Source organism: Humulus lupulus, chromosome 4 (genome assembly GCF_963169125.1).
Source record: "Humulus lupulus chromosome 4, drHumLupu1.1, whole genome shotgun sequence".
Taxonomy (NCBI): Eukaryota; Viridiplantae; Streptophyta; class Magnoliopsida; order Rosales; family Cannabaceae; genus Humulus; species Humulus lupulus.
In genome coordinates, this window is record NC_084796.1 from 61,833,222 (window position 1) to 61,848,378 (window position 15,157).

Sequence of the window (15,157 nt, forward strand, 5' to 3'; positions counted from 1 at the left end):
AATAGAATGAACCCAATTGAATCGGAGGTGCAGTCGTGGGAATACCCTGGGGCACGGAATGGAGCGTCGGTGGTCGCTAAGGTACGGGTGAGTGGTGGGTAGCTGGTGGTGGTGCTCCGATCGAGCTGGGTTCGCCAATCGACGAGGCATGGCCCTCAACCGCACGTCGTTGGCGGTCGACACTAGTCGCAACTGCCTCTGGCGGAATTCGAGCAGGAAGATTGAGCATCTGGGATAGCTGCGCCGCCATCGCCTCCATGTGCTTGGACAGGGCTGTGTCCAAATGCTTGGCCACCGATTGGTCAATGGAAGATTGAAGTTCCTGCTGCAATTTGGTGAATCCTTCATTGAGCTTGATCACATCCGAACGGAGATCGGAGACTTCGGCACCCACCATCTCGTCAATAAGTTCGGCTACCGTGTCCTTCTTAGGCCCCATGAACGAGTGCTCTGATGCCAATTGATAGGACCTTGCCTACCTGAATTAGAACCAAACAGAGCCAATAGGCAAGACAGCAAACCAGAGAGAAGAAGTAAAATTGTATTATAGTAGTAACCAGGAAATTAGAGAACCTGGACCCTCCTTACAGAGATGATTCTTCTTACAAGCTAGCTGAATAACAAAAAGAAAATAATCCTCTTATTTATACTTGCCCTCTATGGTAAACGGTGCACCTAGGTACTACCCAAACAAAACCCACATAACAGATTTAGAGTGTATTATCCCCTACAGCCCTCTCTACGTGTGCCTTCTTGTGCCTCCTAGCATAGACATACGTTAAGGGAGGTCTATCATATACTTCTACCATATTCCCTCTAGGATTATCTGTAGTTTCGGTTCCTGGAATTCCCACAAACCTAGCTCCCACTGGTATCTACATTACATTTCAAAACTATAGAGTAAGAAGGCCCCATATGTACACCATAATCTTTGGAAAAAGGAGTAATAAAATAACTGAAAACTAGCAGTAATTTAGGCTTACCTCAATTGATGTTCCAAATGTTGTTAAAGTAAGAGTAACAAGTCTACCTTCAGCTGTTGCAGTTTCTAATTCTGCTTGCTTTGCTATATTTAAGAAAACTTCTTCAAGCTAAAGGAACAATATGGAAAAAGGAAATTACAAAAAAATGCACGCAAAAAGAATAAAAATTCAGAAACATACCGGTAAAAGCACCTCTCTATCATGAGGAATGACAAAGGTCAAAAATGATTTATTCTCCTCCTTTGGAAGAACATTTAAATGCTGCCAAAACATTCATCAAGTTAGAAATGAACTATTTATTAGTAAAAGAAAAGAAAATTATGAACAATTGGTTTAGTCAACATACATGCTTAAAGAACTGCTTCACAGCCTCATGATGAGTTGTATCAACAACATCCCTGTTGGCCGTTTGTCCATTGTTGCTACCAGAAAAGTTCACATTAGCAATAAAACCAGTCCCAAAACGGGACTTCAATCTGATTAAGGTCCCAATGCAGCGTAACCTACCCTTTACCATAATTCCAATCCGATCACTTAAAATGTCAGCTTCTTCCATTGAATGTGTTGTCAAAACTATTGCACGCCCATTCTTAGCATTTTCTATAATATCCCACACATGTCTTCTTGTTATTGGATCCATACCCGTTGTCTGTAAATCAAATTGAAAATTACATAACAAAGTATTCACCTAATTTGAGTAGCTAAGGAAACATAGGAAAAAAAAACATAGCAATAAAGAAGAACGGTCTCAACTACTTACAGGTTCATCTAATATGACTAGTTTCGGATCACCAATAAGGGCTATTGCAACACTAAGTCGACGTTTCATTCCTCCACTATAACTGCCAGCTCTTATTTTGGTTGCCTCGGTGAGTCTCACCTCTGCAAGTGATGCTTGAATAACCTGCATTTCAGAAAAGCGCTCTAGTAAAAATGTAGAATCTAAAGAATCACAATGGCTTAACAATGGCATTACATGATGGTGAGACATCTTAAACTCTGTTAGTAATGAAGCATGTGAGAAAATTACCAAACACAATCCCTATTCCACACACTATAAATTGTGTTACATACTGATTTGATTGAGGCTGGGGGCAAGCCCTTAATACTGGCAAAGAGATCAAGGTGTTCTTTCCCAGAAAGTGTGTCCCAAAGAATATCAAACTATGAAACAGACACAAATACAAAGATAGATTAGTCAGTTTTCTGAATACTGCTAAATATTGAAAATAAGACCTATTTGTATTCTTGACAAGACAATAATGAGATATTCTGCACACACAATACAAAGGAAACACATTATAAGAGAGGATCACCTAGGGACAAACTCCTATCAATTTTCGAATTTTAGACATGCAAATGGAGCTTCGCACAGATAGCCCATATATCAATGCTGTTACCATGCCAGTAAACAATTGCCAGCAAGAAAAAGACAAGTGTAAGATTACACTCATTTATGTTGATAGATGAACACATTAATAATAGTCGACAGAATACCATCTCCACTAGTCACTGGGGTGATTCCAGTCAAACAATTAATTGCTGTGGTTTTCCCTGCTCCATTAGGTCCAAGTAGACAAAACAACTGATCTTTTGCAAAGTTAACCCACAAGCCCTAAAAGTTGTAGGAAATATTTTCAGCTTATTGCTATGATAATTTAATTATTACACAGAAAAGGAAAAAAAAAAAACTAACTAAACAGAACTTCACATCTCTTATGCATTATTCTTATTCTTATGAGATTTTTGTGTCTTTTGCTCCTTAATGCAACTTGGCAATCAAAACTTCTTTCTGTAAAAGAAAAATGTATTTTGATGATGAATATTTGTATAGCTAGACACAAGCACCAATTATTCATCTAGTGAGATACTGCACTGAATAAATATTGTCAGAGAATGCCAATAGCTAACCTATACAATTTTCGCGACTATCACCAACCTTGCTAAAATCTATAATCAAACACAGGTTTTTACCTTCAGAGCTTGGTAAGGAGAATTTTTCTTGCATTTACAGCAACCAGTGTTTATGGACCCAGGGTAAGTTTTTCCCAGCCCACGTATCTGAACAGCAATGTTGGGGTCATTAACACCCTCGCTAGTTTGTTGTTTTACAAGGTTTTCCTCTTCAAGGACATCTTCATCATCTGGGGAAATATTCTCCTGTGGTGGAAGAGAGCCTACACAGCTACAAATGCCACCCTCTGTGAAGAGAAAGTGGAGAAGGTATCAAGTCACCAGTATCAATCAACAAAAAAAAACTCAAGTATAACTGTATAAACATAATTTAAACTCAATTTACCTTCCATTTTGTTTCCACCTTTTCCAAACCAATACCCAGGTTTTAAAAAGTAAAACACAGATTTTCTTACACCATATATGTTAGGGATAATGTTATCGAAGTAGATTGCCAACACCAACCAAAGGAAGAAAGTAGCCACCAGCCACTTATAAATATCATCCTGCGAAGTAATGTTTCTAAAATTAAATTAGTGTGAAAAAGAAGAGGCAACTGCTAAGAATTTGAGTAGACAATGTTGAATTCGAAACTTTGAGCACCAATTTCTCCTCATACAATTGTTATGACACACACGTTGTCATTTGGCGCACATTTTGCTCGTCTACTCTAGCTAACCCCAACATCTTGAGAAGTGGAAGTTGCTCCAGCAAGTAAAGCTAAGGCTTCAGCTAGAAGATTAGGTGGGAAGAATGACCAAATGATTCTGACATGTTTAGATATGCCAGAAGAGTATGGAAATCCGAATCCTGTAACAAGCTGCAATGACAAAATGGTAACTGATGTTACTATTCTAATGATTACTCCTCTTCTTGAATCTAGAAAACACTAATGAGGGAAGCTTACCTGAGTTACAAATCCAACAATAAATACAAAGAAACCAGCAGTTGTAGATGAAGATGCCTTAGTCATGAAGGATGACAACAAGAAGGCAAAGCCAAGCTGCAATCCAAAATTAGAAATAATGAAATAAAAGTTACTATTAAGAAGAAATCCTTCCCTAATAGAGAAAATAAAAATAACAATAACAAGAAGTATAAATGAAAACTATGAACAATATATGATAGGAACCAATCTCCATATTGAGTTGGAATAGAAAGAACACAAGAAATACAACAGCAAAACTATTGTTCAAGAAGAACTCAAACTGAAACATCATGCCAACAAGAACAAGAACAAGTGATGAGAGAAGGGTAAGAATCCCCTCCCATGTGAGCCATGAAAACCAGTAAGGGGAATCATAAGGACCCATCATGGTCATAGCCTGCATGTTAAAACAAGAAAGCAGAATAAAAATCCGAGTCATTTTAAAATATTCAGTAATGCTAACTCCTAGTAAAGAACACCTGGCGCAGTTTTAGTTCTTTCTCGGTGAGCAAAGAACTAATCTGGAGTACAAATCCAAACATGGCAGTTGCAAAGAAAAATGTTGGTCCTATTGTATCCATTGCAGAGAAGATTTCCTTCGCTGGGTGAGAAAATTCCACAAGATTGATAGCCCAGCTAAAGTTTGGAACTAAACATGAAGTCAAAGGAGAATGTATGTGATTGTAAGTACATTGTATAATAACTTTTAGAAAGCATATAGAACAACAGTACACTAATTCTAATACCTCCAATGAGAGACCTTGCTATTTTACGCTCTGCAGCAAACTGAAGTGGGATTTGAAACTTAAATGCGGGGTCTTCATAATATCCTCGCTTACTCACGTAAGATGAATTGGTCTGAACGCCATAGCTAATTACAGTAGCATTTTTTTCCTCAAAATGCAAAGCTCCCGGACAGGTCATAGGTTTATTAAACAGATATTCATCTACTTCAGCTACTGTTCTAAATGATTTAACCTGCCCAAACATGGCACAGCCAGAGCAGTTTTATAATCATTAACAATCAATTCAAACTACTCCTTGTAGATTTTTGCTTATAAAAAAATTGTTCAATTAAAAATCATCGAAGAACAAAGTTATACTTACTTTTTTGTACTCTCAGTTGGGATCTATCATTCAAAGTATAGTAACATATTAAAATTGTCTTATTACATATCGATCAGATTTATATAAACAGTTGGGATTTTTATTATAATAGTATTTTTATGAGTAAAATATTATATCTACAAAAAATCTCATAACAGAACATTGTTTGTTTACACAGGAAAAGAAAAGAAATCAGCTTCTTTTAAAAAAATTAAAATAAAATAAACAAGTCAAGGACGGAAATGCCACGTGGCAAGTAAAGGATAAAATTTGGTTAAATTTACATGTAGAGACAAACTTGAAATTAAACAATACTATAAATCAAAGATTTTCTGTCTTAATATCAATTCTCTCCATTTTTTCTTTTTCTCCCCACCCAAACACGAGAAAAAAGACAAATTGCCGAAGGAAAAGTATCAACGGAAGCAAGCTTTAACTGTACCTTATTGGAAGAAATCGGCCTTCCAGGATTATTCAGTAAAATGGCGTCGACAATGGCCCGAACCCTAGCGCTTCCATTACCGCTCCAGACGAAGTCGAGACAAGGAAGCTTAACATAGAACTTGTCCTCACACGGCGGGATGGGGAAAGAGAGCTGAGGTTGAGGATTGGGAACGCTGTTGAAAGCGGTGGATGAAGAGAAGCGAGCCTCGATAGCCCTCTGGATTGCAAAGATGAGGAAGATGAAGAAGAAAGAGGCGAATATTTGGAGGAAAGTGGCCGTCTTGCTCCGCCATGAAAGCAAGAAATTCTTCTTGAAAAGCGCCTTGTACTGTTGGAATAGTAAAGGACAACCGCTCTGTAAATCCATGGTGGTTATGATTTTGATCTTCTTCTTTGGGATTTGAATTTGATTGGGAGGTTATGATTTGTGAAGTCGTTGTTACTCTATTGGAAAGGCGGGGTTTTGTTTTGGGCGGTGATGAAAGTAAATTTTGTCCAGACCGATCGGAGGAACCGAAACCAACCGTATATAATAATATAATATTATATAATTATTAATTATTAAAATTATTAAATAAAATTACAAAAAAATATGAAATTTTGCCCTATATATTTATGTTTTGAAAATACACAAAAATAAATTCTAACAATCTAAAAATTTTGTTTTTTAACTAAAACTTTCAAACTTTTTTTTTTAAATTTTAAAAAATAAGAAATTTGGTTTGGTCGATTAATTTTAACTGGTTTGGTCAATCGATTTTTGAATTGCAGCAATCCAGATTAAAAACCAAATTCTAAATTCTAAATTTTATGCAGTAAAAAAACCGTCCAAAATGACCGATGCTCACCCCTAATTATTTGTCACCCAACCAAATCAAACTTCCAATCTCTTCCTGATAGTTACCATCTGATGCTCATTTACCCTTAAAGCCCAAATATGATTTCACGTTTCCAAACTGATGTACAATTTTGGACTCATTTGGCTGGGGTGGCACGATTGGAGTCGATTGGTTAGATTAGATTAAGAGAAATTTACCCATCACACCTTTTTTTTACAATTTAATTACAAAAATACAGTAAATAATTTAATTTCCATAAATATTGTTAAGGTAGTATCATTGTCAATTTTTTTTTTTTTTTCACGTTACTCTCTTTCTCTCCTAGTAGTTTTTTTTTTAAGTTTCTTACATTCTCTCTCTTCCTCTTAATTTCAAAAATCATTTCCGGTCATATCGCTAGTCAGTGAGGCTCAAAAGTGGTATTATCATGACTTACTCTTCAAGATAATCATTTTGAAATGTGGAAGCATATGTTTTTTCGTCGTCACCGGAAGAGATGACCAAAATAAAAAACAATATTTTAGTTTTTTTTATATTCTATTACTAAATTTTAAACTTTAACAAAATTTATATTTCTATTTTACATTTAAAAGATACCATATGACATTCTAAATAACTTTAAAGTTATTTAAAAATATTTCAAGTAATTTTTTTAAAATAGATATTTCAGGATATTGTTTGGTAATTTTTAAATAGAACATAAGAAGAAGAAAAAATTTGGTAATTCACTAAGTTTGTTGGTTACTTTAAATTTGTGTCATACTAAAAAATTTAGTCATATATCAAAAGGTAACAAATTGGTATCTTAATTGATTTATCAAAAGCAACAAAAATGTAGCTTTTAAAAATAACTATGCAGTACACTAAATAATATCATTTTCTAACAAGTTATTCGTGATAACTTGGAATTATAAGAGTAACTTTTTATACTATGTGATAATTGTTGTCCGTGAGACGAAGACTATGCTGGCCACCGAGCGGTCAAAGATATCCACTCTGAAGGACACCTCCTCCAAGTTATTAGAAGATGTCATGATTTGCACCCGTGCGGTGGAGGAGGAGCTAGCTAAGGCCCGTGAAGAGCTCCAATTGAGCCAGGTGGAGTCTTTGGCCGGGCCTGAGGAGCTGATCAAGGCCAAGGAGAACGTTGCACGTGCAACCACTTGTGCCGAAGTTGTCGTGAGGGAGGCTGAAGACCTCCATCTCCGAGCAGAGGAATTGGAAAAGGACCTCGACGTGATAGCTGACGATACACTCTTTGTTGCGTGGCAAAGCAACAGAGACATGGATCTCTCATTCACCGAGGAGCCCAATATGAGGACAATACTCGAGGCAGGCCTTGAGGCGAAGGAGGCCAGGGCAGCCCAGGAGAGGGAAGTTGTGGCGGCGGGTCGCATCCCCGAGGTCGATTCTGTGATTGAGCTGGTGGTAGAGGTTCCTCCAAGGCAAGGGCCCTAGTAATTTGTATACAAAATTTTTAGCTATGTGGGCTTGCGTGCCATAGTTTATTAGGGTATAAACAATCAACGCTCGAGCCCCGAACATTATTGTAAATATTTTTCCATTTAAATTGTAACACCCTGGATAACCAAGGTCGTTACACGATGTGATTATAAATGTGCAAGACTTGCTAATCAAATATATATAGTTGAAAACGTGATCCTAAAGTCATAATCAGGTTAGGGTTAAAAGATTTTGGTCATAAACAGGAAAATTCTCATTAAAATAAATGTTTAATACATGGGATCCCAAAAACAGGTTTTAAAGGACAATTTACAAAATTTCAAAGTTTATGTACAACCACAAGCCACTCTAATGGCAAAATAGACACTTTAGGATCTCCTGTCCCTGTACCATCCATCGGCCATGGTGGCCAAGCAACTAACTTTGTACATTATGCCTCAAAGCTCTCCAACCGAGGACTGGTCCACATTACCCTTGCCTTTACCTGCACCACGTAGCACCCGTGAGCCAAGGCCCAACAAGAAAACCATAATGCAGAGCATAAATGATATAGACAAGCCAATAATCCATAAAGTTGTTAACCAGGTATTCAGCATGACATAACAGTCATCTACTCAGAGAGGTCAAACAATTATTCATAAGCCATTCATCTCAGTATTAAACAAGTTATAATCAACAAACAAAAATAATAACATATCAATGTTCATCATCCAATACTCAGGGTTAACGCCCTTAGGCCGCACCCTCTATTTAACCCACTATCTTTGGCTCACTTAGGCCGAGCCCAGTGTTTAACCCATTGACTCCGACCCGCTTAATCCGAGCTAAGTGATTATTAAGTTGTCCTCAGCTACTAATGGCCGAGCCGCGTCCTGTGCGCAAATATCAATTCTGGCACTCTTAGGCCGTTTATATCATGCTCTTATGGTATATCATAATCATACAACAATTACATTCAAATATAGGGAGCCCTTAGTCCCAACAATCACACACGAGTGCGGTTTTCTTACCTTTGATTCTGAGTGCTTTGGCTAATTGAGACGACCTTCGAGCACGATCTCGCCTGAGCCCTAGCGTACACCTAGTCACAACCGTAAAATAGAACCCTTATTAAAATTCAATTCTGTAACCCAACTTCGGAACCAATCCCAAGCTCTCGAGAAGCTCAATTCCACCAAACGAGGTGGTGGAATCGACCCTTGAGCCCCTAAGCAAAAACCCTAAAAGAATTCCCAAAAACCATGTTCTGGAGGCAAGGTAGGGCTACAACACTAGAAGAAGGCGATACAGTGCTACAGACAGAAACCCAGGCCCCCAGGAACACAGCCTAGCATTGTAGCGATCCCAGCCTAGCGCTACAGCACTGCAACTCGAACATGCAAAATTCTGGGTTTTTCCATTGAAGTTCCTCGAGCCAAAACTCCAAACATCTTACCCAAACCTCAACCAAACTCAAAATTAAACCTATAACTCACTATATCTCACCCAAAACCACCTAACAACATAAAAAAAACTTAACTAATAGCATCATTAAACACAGAAAACCAAAATTGAGCTTGTAGCTCAAGAACTTCATCTGAAAACCAGAAAACCCAGATAATCAAGATCAGAAATTGTTACCTCTGATGAATGAATCCGACCCTAGATTTCCCTCAGTGTTCCTCCCAAGTTTATTTTCTCCAATTCCCAAGTTTAAACCTTTAAACTTCCATTTTAAACCAAACTCAGAAACCATTTTCCACAAAGTTCAGCAAACTTAGAAAAAACCATAAATCTTACCTTAATTTGGAAACTAATTCCAATTGAATCCCTTAGCTACTCCAAGGATCAAAACCTTAAGCCTAGCTTAAACTTCCTCTTAAGTCCTCAGCTTCAAAATCTTCAAGGGAGAGTGAGAGGGAAAGAAATCGTGAGGAAGAGGGAGAGAGTTCGGTTTTTTTTTCTTCTTTTCCTTTAGTTTTCTACAACTTTACCTTATGCTCTAAAAAGAAGTCAGGTATATCAAGTATATCTTCTAATAGCCCAAAAGACTCTTTTGTCCTCCCAATTAAATCCAAGTCTTTTAATCAATCTAAGGGTATTTTGGTCATTAGCTCCCAATTCTCGCTAATTCCTCGAGTGTCCCTAATATTTACCACTTAAATCTCGTCATCTAATTAATCACCAATTATTTTCCCCAATGTCTAAAAATCTTAATATATTTCCCAAATTCCCATAAATACCCTCAGGCTCACCCGAGCCAGGTATAAATCCCCGTCGTGACTATTTCACTAAACCGCTCACTAGGATCGCCTCGAGCCGTATGCTGCAAATACATCCACATAATAATGTGGTCTCAACAATTTACCACAAATAATCACATTTATGCCCTCAATGGGCCAAAATTACAAGTATGCCCCTATAAGCTAAACAAGACCCACATGCTTATTAATACTCATAAACATGCATTTCACATATCCATATAATCATATAATCATGCTTATCACATAATCATGCATTTAATCATTTAAATCACACATAAACCAATTATCCCCTCCCGGCACACCGATCAAGACCCTTAAGTCTTATTAGTGATTTTGGATCGTTACAACTATCCCCTCCTACTGAGAATTTTGTCCTCGAAATTTACCTGAATAACTCGGGATACTGATCCTGCATTGCTGTCTCAAGTTCCCAGGTCACTTCCTCGACCCTGCTATTCCTCCATAACACTTTAACCAGAGGAATCATCTTGTTCCGTAGAACCTTATCTTTCCTGTCTAAGATCTGCATCGGTCGCTCCTCATAAGACAAATATGTCTGCAATTCTAAATCTTCATACTTCAACACATGTGTCGTATCTGAGATGTACTTCCGAAGCATAGAAACATGGAATATGTAACGCCCCAGATAATCAAGACTGTTACACTGTGTGTTTAAAATAGTGCAAGACTTGCTAACCAAGTCATTTAAATAAAAATGTGTATCTAAAGTCATAAAGAGGTTAGGATTAAAAGATTGAGGCAATAAACAGGTCGTTTTCATTAAAATGAATATTTAGTACATGGGATCCCAAATCAGGGTTTACAAGATGTATTGACAAAATCTCCAAGTGTCATAAATAAACCAAGCCACTCTAATGGCAAAATACACATTTTAGGTTTCCGTCTCTGCACAATCCCTCAACTGTGGTGATCGAGCAGCTGACAATGTACACCTCGCCCCCATAGCTCTCCAACCCATGGTTGATTCATCTTACCCTTGCCTTTACCAACACCACGTAGCACCCGTGAGTCGAGGCCCAGCAAGAAAACCATATAACAGGGCATTATCAATAACAGTAATCAAATAACTCACAAAGCATAACCAGATACTCAGCAGTCCACAACATTCTCATAATCAGCGATAATAATAGATGAATCAACAGTCTCTTAACCAAGTATTTAACATGTCATAATCATCAGATTAACAACAATAAACATATCATTCAACAACTAGGGTCGAAGCCCTTAGGCCGCACCCTCTGATTAATTCACTGTCTTCGGCTCACTTAGGCCGAGCCCAGTGTTCAACCCACTGACTCTGGCTCACTTAGGCCAAGCTAAGTGATTATTTAATTAACCTCAGCTACCAGTGGCCGAGTTGCGTCCTTGTGCGCCAATATTAATTTCGGCACTCTTAGGTCGTTTATTTCATACTCACATGGCATAATATCATCATACAACATTGCATACAAGTATAGGGAACTCTTAGTCCCAACTTATCCACATAAAAGGGTGTAGTTTTCTTACCTTGAATTTCGAGTGGAGAATGCGAAATGATTCCGAGCACGATCCTTAGCTCCAGTCCTTGGCAATAAACCTAGTCACAAACCATAAATAGAACCCTCATTATAATTTGACTCCGCAAACCAACTTCGGGCCCAATCCCAAGCTCTCGGGACCTCTAATTCCACCAAGCAAAGTGGTGAAAACGCCCCCCCGAGCCCCCAAGCAAAACCCTAAAAAGTACCTAAAAACCAAGTTCTGGAGGCAGGGTAGTGCTACAGCACTACCAGAGGGCGCTACAGCGCTATAGTCAGAAACTTAAGCCCCCCAGAAATGCAGCCTAGCGTTGTAGCACTCCTAACCTAGCGCTACAGCGCTGCAACCAGAAAATGCATATTGTCTGGGTTTCTCCTTCGAACCTCCCCGAGCCAAAGCTCCAAAAATCCAACCCTCAAAACCTCCAAACCCAAAATCAACTAGGGAACTACAGTCTACTCATCATAGGCAACAAAACCCAACCAAGTTTTCTCAAAAACTCCAATCAATCCTCAAAACCCATATTCAAACTCTCAAACCCAAACACCATAAAAACCAGAGTATGAACTCAGAAATTCAGAGATAATCAGTCAAAACTTTTTACCTCAATTGTGGCCATCTTCTCACAAGCTTCAACCCCAAACTCTGAGCTTAAGTCTTAGTTAAACCCTTCCCAGTTCCAGAGCTTCAGTTCATCTACAATTTTTCAAAATCCCAGAATAAACACATGCTCCAAGCTCAGCTACTCATTGAATTCAAAGTCAAAACCTTACCTAAAATGATGGCCTAAGTTTCCTTGAATCTTCTGGCTGCCCTAAACTTGCCTTCCCTCAGCTTGACCCAACCTAGTTCCCAGCCTCATGTTTGAATTTTCAGCCCTTTTCTTCCTTAGCTTCAAAGTTCCATAAAGGTGAGTGAAGGAGAGGGAGTACGTGGGAGATGAAAGAGAGAGTTGAGAGTTTTCTTAAGTTAATCCACCACTTTCTATTATGTTCTAAAATTTTGAATATACCACCTATATAAAAGACCATATTGCCCCTCCAACCTTATAAATCATTCAAGGGTCTTAAAGGGTATTTTAGTCTTTTTGCTCCCAATCCCCATTAATTCCTCAAGTGTTTCTATTATTTACCACTTAAATCTCGTCATCCAATTAACTACTATTTATTTACCCAATATCTAATAATTCCCAAATTCCTAAAATACAACCCAGGCTCTCTTGAGCCGGGTATTAATCTCTGCTGTGACTATTTCGCCAATCCGCTCACTAGGATCGTCTCAAGCCATATACTGCAAATATATATATATATCCACATAATAATGTGATCTCAACAATTTATCATATATAATTACATTTATGCCATCAATGGCCTAAAATTACAAATATGCCCTTGCAAGCTAAACATGGTCCACATGCACATTTAATACTCCTAACACATGCATTTATTCACATCCATATAATCATATAATCATGCATGCCACATAATCATGCATTTAACCATATATTCACATAAATACCAATTATGCTCTCCTGACACACTAATCAAGGCCCTTAAGCCCTATTAGTAATTTTGGGTTGTTACAGAATACGTCATGAACCCCCGACAATGACGGTGGCAAGGCTAACATGTAAGCCTCTTGTCCGATTCTTTCCAGGATCTCAAAAGGTCCAATGAATCTAGGGCTCAACTTGCCCTTCTTTCCAAATCTCCTCACCCCTCACAGTGGTGAAACTCGTAGAAACACATGGTCCCCAACCTGAAACTCCATGTCCCTACACTTGGGGATCAGCATAGCTTTTCTGCCTGCTCTATGAGGCGAGCATTCGAGCTCGGGTCTTCTCAATAGCCTCATTAGTCTTCTAAACCATGTCCGGTCCCAAATACTTTCTCTCACCCATCTCATCCCAATGAATGGGTGATCTACATCTCCTCCCATATAACATCTCATATGGAGCCACTCCAATCGTTGATTGATAACCGTTTTTGTATGAGAACTCAATCAACGAGAGATACTTACTCTAAGATCCCTCAAAGTTAATCACGCATGCCCTAAGTATATCCTCCAAAACCTGAATCGTCTTCTCAGACTGTCCATCAGTCTGAGGATGAAAGGTCGTGCTGAACTTCAACTGAGTCCTCATTGCCTTCTGCAAATTACCCCAAAACATGGAGGTAAAGATAGGATCCCGGTGTGACACAATAGACTTAGGAACCCCGTGGAGACGTACAATCTCCCTCACATACAACTCTGCATACTAATCCACCGTATAAGTCATATTCACTGGAAGAAAATGAGCTAACTTGGTGTATCTGTCCACTATCACCCACACCGAGTCATGAAGCCCCACTGTCCTGGGTAATCCTCCCACAAAGTCCATCGTAATATCCTCCCATTTCCACTCGGGAATACCCAAAGGCTGAAGCAACCCCGCTGGTCGCTGATGCTCAGCTTTCACCTACTGACAAGTCAAACACCTGGCCATGTACTCTACTACATCCTTCTTCATTCTAGGCCACCAATACAATATTCGTAGATCCTGATACATCTTCGTGGTACATGGATGAAGTGAGTACGGCATAGTATGCGATTCATCCAGTATCTCTCGTCTGATCCCCATATCAGTCGGAACACAAATCCGACCCTGATACCGTAGCAGACCAACCTCAGAAATAGAATAATCCTTGGCTACCTCCGCTAAGACATTCTCTCTAACCTCCTATAACTATGCATCTACCAACTGACCTTCCTTAATCCGCTCTAGCAGGATCGATTGCAAAGTAATGTTGGCCAAACAACCCACCACCAACTCTATCCTTGCTCTGGCCATCTCATCAACCAACTTTCTCGATATATGAGTGGAACTAAATAACTGACCTGGACCTCTCCGGCTTAATGCATCCACCACTACGTTGGCTTTCCATGGGTGGTAAAGAATGTCACAGTCATAGTCTTTTACCAACTCTAGCCAATGCCTCTGCCTCATGTTCATGTCTTTCTGCGTGATGAAGTACTTCAAACTCTTATGATCGGTGTATATCTCACACTTCTCTCCATATAGATAATGTCGCCACACCTTCAATGCGAATACCACCGCTACCAATTCCAAATCATGGGTAGGGTACCGTTGCTCATACTCCTTCAGCTATCATGACGCATAAGCTATAACCTTCCCGTTCTACATCAATACACAGCCCAAACCCAACCTCAACGCATCGCAATAAACCACAAACTTTCCTTCCTCTGAAGGAAGACTCAGCACAGGTGTAGTAATAAGTCACTGCTTCAATTCTTTAAAACTGTTTTCACACTTGTCTAACCATATGAACTTCAAATTCTTCCGTGTCAATTCTGTCATTGGTGCGACAATCTTTGAGAACCCTTCCACAAATCGTCTATAGCAACCTGCTAACCTGAGGAAACTCCGAACTTCTGAGGCATTCCTTGGCCTCGGCCAATCTCTAACTGCCTCCACCTTAGATGGATCCACCTTAATCCCATCTTCACCAACAATATGTCCAAGGAATGTCACTTCTGGTAGCCAGAACTCACACTTCTTAAATTTGGCATACAACCAGTGTTCCCTTGATCTCTGCAAGACCTGTCGAAGATGTTGCTCGTGCTCTGCCTCTGAACTGGAGTACACTAAGATGTCTT

At 39.0% G+C, this 15,157-nt stretch overlaps 1 pseudogene; it reads right to left on the minus strand.

The window, feature by feature from the left end:
• Positions 1 to 493: 493 nt before the first annotated feature.
• LOC133830490 (ABC transporter A family member 2-like) lies at positions 494 to 5,933 on the minus strand (annotated as a pseudogene).
• Between the last annotated feature and the right edge of the window lie 9,224 nt (positions 5,934 to 15,157).